Source organism: Corythoichthys intestinalis, chromosome 15 (genome assembly GCF_030265065.1).
Source record: "Corythoichthys intestinalis isolate RoL2023-P3 chromosome 15, ASM3026506v1, whole genome shotgun sequence".
Taxonomy (NCBI): Eukaryota; Metazoa; Chordata; class Actinopteri; order Syngnathiformes; family Syngnathidae; genus Corythoichthys; species Corythoichthys intestinalis.
This window is the reverse complement of record NC_080409.1, coordinates 30026539-30032578: the sequence shown is the minus strand read 5'-3', so window position 1 is coordinate 30032578 and position 6040 is coordinate 30026539.

The window sequence follows — 6040 nt, the reverse complement described above, 5'->3', positions numbered from 1 at the left end:
ACGTTAAAATATTTAATGGATTTAACGCATGTGCGGAACGCCCCCCTCACACATTGCCGCAAACTACAATATCGCCGTTTTATGTATACTGAGAGCTAAGAGGCATAGACAAGCGAGTGTAGTGGACACAGGCATTCATTGGGGCCGCGCTATTTATTGGCAAAAGCTCTGGTATCTCTTTCACAACAATTATACCTATTGTGGCGAGTGACGTGGGGAAGGACGATAGGAGATGATGACCACTGACAGTCATGGTTGCCCAACTTCCCATCATGCATTTTGGCAGAACTGTTAAGTCGCTACAATATAATTTACTGAAAGTACAACAAAAATAATGTTCCTATCGATCAAAAAAATAATGTTCACAAAAAGAAAAGCGCCCAATCCAAAGAGAACTGGCATTCCCAATCAAAATAGCTATGCAAAATAATACTCAGACTTTGGTCAAACTCTATTCAAACATTTCATTTAGCTCAACAAATACAATAGATGGCAATATTTAGTCACAATATACAAACTCACATTTATCTTTTAAGAATTTAAAAGAAGTCTTTCTATCCGTGGATCCCTTTCACAGAAAGAATGTTAATAATGTTAATGCCATCTGGTGGATTTATTGTTATGATAAACAAATACAGTACTTATGTACAGTATGTTGAATGTATATATCCGTCTTGTCTTATATTTCCATTCCAACAATAATTTCCCCAAAAATATGGCATATTTTAGAGATGGTTTAAATTGCAATTAATTACGATTAATTCATTTTTAAGCTGTGATTAACTCGATTAAAAAATTTAATCGTTTGACAGCCCTCATACATATATATGCCGTATATATACATATATATATATATATACATATATATGTGTGTGTGTGTGTGTGTGTGTGTGTGTGTGTAGGTGTGTGTGTGTATATATATATGTGTATATATATATACTGTACACATATAGAAACTGAAAAGATTTTGCCTATTCAAAATATTCATAGTGTATTTAATAGTACAAATGAAGAGTTGTACCAGGATACTTGTGTAATTAAACATTTATTCAAAAAATCATGCATTACTGATTTTAAAGTGTACATCTGTTATGTCAAATTGTAATGACAGCTGCTACTGTACCAAATAAAAATGCTTATTTATGGTGCATTGGAATGTTTTAACCAAATTATATTTAGTTAAATTTCCCTTTTAATTCACTTGATATTTAATTGAAAAATGTTTATTCATATTCGAAATGTTTGCATTATAACCAAGTAATAGTAAATAAATTTGCTTCATTAAATGATTTCAAATAGACAATTTCTAGTGCACTAGTGACTTTTACTTTGATTATAGATATTTAGTAAGAAGTTTATGTGTTTGATGATGCTCAATGTTGAATTAAAAAAATGTTTATTCATAATGCATTTTAAATTTTATATTTAAACCATGATGTACTGTAATTTAAATACATTTACAAATTTAAATCCTATTACATTTATGGTGTACAACAGATTTAAAAAAAGGCTTAATCATTGTATATTTGAGTCAATTTTTTAGGGGATGCAACTTTAATCATATGCATTTACATTTCTCTTTTTGGCTGCCACTGACAACAATAGACGTCCAGTTAAATTAAACCGGGAGGAGTGGCTGTAAAGGCTTATTTCCTGTGCCATTGACGGCGCGAGACGTCCAATCCATTTAGACTGGCCGGGAGGTTCATTCGTCCCTCCCAGTCGAAATGGATTGGAATTCTATCGCCGTCAATGGCAGCCAATGAACTCATTTGTATTTTGTAACGCCACCTCGTCACATTCTGAAGCGTTTGTCATCCACGTGAGCTCCACGCCCTTCACTTTGATGACGTCAAGAAGGAATTGTCGTCGGCATTCGAATTGACAGCCCACGCGCTGACCACCTCCCACTCGGATACCTTGGCGTTGTTGCCATGGGGACGGCGTGACGTTGTGTGACCCCCGCTGAGGACAAATACCGACAAATGAGGGGTTGGTATAAAGGGATGTACACCGAAATTCACCCACCACCAATCCTTCCCTCTGACTCTCGGCTCACACTGAAGCTCTCTCAGCATCCGAAAAGCAAGCTCAAACAGCATTCTTGTTTGTGCAGGAATAGAATAGGCGCCATCCCCACCTCCTATTCCTTCCTAAAAAAGATGGAGAACACAAGTCGGATGGTAGCGACTCCCAGTGACGGAATAGATCATGGAAATACACTGCTGGCCAAAAGTATTGGCACCCCTGCAATTCTGTCAGATAATGCTCAATTTCTCCAAGCAAATGATTGCAATTACAAATGCTTTGGTAGTAATATGTTCATTTATTTTGCCGGCAATGAAAAAACACAAAAGAGAATGAAATTTTTTTTTAATCATTATCATTTAATAGGGCTTTCAAACGATTAAAAATTTTAATCGAGTTAATCACAGCTTAAAAATTAATTCATCGTAATCAATCGCAATTCAAACCATCTATAAAATATGCCATATTTTTCTGTAAATTATTGTTGGAATGGAAAGACACAAGACGGATATATACATTCGACATACTGTACATAAGTACTGTATTTGTTTATTATAACAATAAATCAACAAGATGGCATTAACATGAACATTCTGTTAAAGCTATCCATGGATAGAAAGACTTGTAGTTCTTAAAACATAAATGTTAGTACAAGTTATAGAAATTTTATATTAAAGCCATTCTTAATGTTTTCGTTTTTTTAAAAAATTGTAAAAATTTCAATCAAAAAATAAACTAGTAGCTCGCCACTGTTGCCTAACTTACGTCAATAATTACAAAATCAGTCACACCCAAGCGCCAGCAGACGGCGGCAAAACACACGTAACAAGTGGACATGTCACTGTGCCGTCATTTTAATCTGTCTGAGGGGGGCATGTGCGTTAATTGCGTCAAATATTTTAACTAGGGGTGTCAAACAATTAAAATTTTTAATCGAGTTAAGTACAGCTTAAAAATTAATCGTAATGAATCGCAATTGATCACAATTCAAACCATCTATAAAATATGCCATATTTTTCTGTAAATTATTGTTGGAATGGAAAGATCAGACACAAGATGGATATATACATTCAACGTATGGTACATAAGTACTGTATTTGTTTATTATAACAATAAATCAACAAGATGGCATTACCATTATTAACATTCTGTTAAAGCGATCCATGGATAGAAAGACTTGTAGTTCTTAAAAGATAAATGTTAGTACAAGTTAAAGAAATTTTATATTAAAATCCCTCTTAATGTTTTCGTTTTAATAAAATTTGTAAAATTTTTTTTTTTTTTTTTTTTTTTTTTTTAAAAAACCTGTCCTGTTCAGCTGTTTGACACAGAGAATGGAAGTCTAAGTGCCCGGATTCTGAACAGTTTTAATGTTTCACATTGAGAGTCTGACATACTCCCATTGTGATCATTTAAAATACCTTTTTATTATGACAAAGCAGCGAACAGGAAGGGATTATGGGGGGACAGAAGAAAAGAAATACAAGAGAAGGAAAAGAAACACATACACAAACAACAACTAGAAATACATTGAACATCTAAACTAGTTACTAATATGCTGGTGCTATCGTCAGCGAGATGTATTTCCGGTTTACACCATGTGGGGGCCTATTGGCCAGTGAAAGAGGAGAATGGGGGTGGGGGTGTCTATAAGCTAAGTGATTGAAAGGGGTAGAGTGTACACAAATCAGTTCTGTGATCTAGAACCCAGTAATCGTGTGAATCTCTTATGAGTGTAAGCAGAGGGTGACAAAACTCGAAAAACACAACAAGTACACATTTCACTGTGCTGTCATTTTAATGTCTGAGCAGTGGATGTGCGTTAATTGCGTCAAATATTTTAACGTGATTAATTAAAAAATTAATTTCCGCCCGTTAACGCGATAATTTTGACAGCCCTAATTTTAACGTGATTAATTAAAAAAACTAACTACCGCCTGTTAACGCGATAATTTTGACAGCCCTACATTTTACACAAAACTCTAAAAATGGGCCGGATAAAAGTATTGGCACCCACAGCCTAATACTTGGTAGCACAGCCTTTAGACAAAATAACTGCGAACAACCGCTTCCGGTATCCATCAATGAGTTCCTTACAATGCTCTGCTGGAATGGTAAACCATTCTTCTTTGGTCAAATGCTCCAGGTCTATGAGATTTGAAGGGTGCCTTCTCCAAACTGCAATGTTCAGATCTCTCCACAGGTGTTCTATGGGATTCAGGCCTGGACTCATTGCTAGTCACTTTAGAAGTCTCCAGTGCTTTCTCTCAAACCGTTTTCTAGTGTTTTTTGAAGCGTGTTTTGGATCATTGTGCTGCTGGAAGACCCATGACCTTTGAGGGAGACCCAGATTTCTCACACTGAGCCCTACATTATGCTGCAAAATTTGTTGGTAGTCTTCAGACTTCATAATGCCATGCACACGGTCAAGCACTCCAGTGCCAGAGGTAGCAAAGCAACCCCAAAACATCAGGGAACCTCCGCCATGTTTGACTGTGGTGACCGTCTTCTTTTCTTAGAAAGACCATGGGCAAGTACCATGGGCTTTACACTTATTGATGACACTGCGCACAGTAGACACAGGAACATTCAGGCCCTTGGAGATGGACCTTTAGCCTTGAGATTGCCCATGCTTCCTCACAATTTTGCTTCTCAAGTCCTCAGACAGTTCAGACAGACAGTGGTACACACAAGGATACAGGACAGAGGTTGAGTCAACTTTAATCCATTTTAACTGGCTGCAAGTGTGATTTAGTTATTTCCACCACCTCTTATGTGCCACAGTAAGGAACAGGTGCTGTTAATTACACAAATTAGAGAAGCATCACATAATTTTTCAAAGGGTGCCAATACTTTTGCTGGGTCCAATTTTGGAGTTTTGTGTAAAATGATAATGATTTTATTTTTTATTCCTTTTTCTTTTGGGTTTTTTCATTGCAAGCAAAAATAAATGAAAATATTACTACCAAAGACTTTGTGACTGCATTCATTTTCTGGGAGAAATTGAGCATTATCTGACAGAATTGCAGGGGTGCCAATACTTTTGGCCAGCAGTATAAATACTTATTACTTAAAAAAGGATTTTAAATTGATATTGAAAACATCTACTGATGGCAATAGGTGTCCAATCCATATCATATGACCATATGAATGTAATTTTAAAAATTTCAGAAAAAATACATGCATGTGCATGAAATACTTAATCATGGCAGCCCTAGTTTCGCTGTCATTGACAGCAATAGACATCCAATCCATCTTGACTGGGAGGGATGGCTGCTGTTGTTTACTCCCAGTTAAAATGGATTGGGCGTCAATTGTCATAAAATTCCTAGTGCAAAATGCACATGGAATACACTTATCTGAAATTGTCTTTATTTTTCCTCTTTTTTTCCAATTTTTATAATTTCTTTTAGTTTTTTTTTTTGCCCTTTTTTTCAAATGTATTTCATTTTATTTAGAACTATTTGTATTTTTAAATTTCTGATGATTTTTTTCTATGTTTTTTTTTTAATTTTTCGCTATTAACTATTGGAAAAAATGTTTTTTTGTTTTTCTTTTTTTTTCTTTTTTTTTTTTTTTTTTTTACCAAAGCCACCATCCTTAAATTAATAAATTGGTCACACATCGCAAAAAAAAAAAAAAAAAAAAAAAAAAAGTGCGGGCAAGACTACTACAATTGTCAAATGGGGGCTGCAATATATTGTCCCGTGTCCCATAATTGGCCCCACGGCCGTACTTTTGAGACTCCTATCCGGTATAAATGCTATAAAAGCATTTAAGGAAAAAATATATATAATGATCACTTCCACTTAAAATGGATTGGAAGGTAATTGCCGTCAATAGGTGTTTTGAAAATCAATTTCCCTCTTTTACTAACTACCACAACACATACTAGTACACTGTGACCTGGGCTGACAGAGTGAAAGGGTTAATGATTGAACTTTTGACTAGATGCCTCCTTAGTTATATGGATCTTTAGCGTCTTCTCGTGGCTAATGTGTGTACTACAATG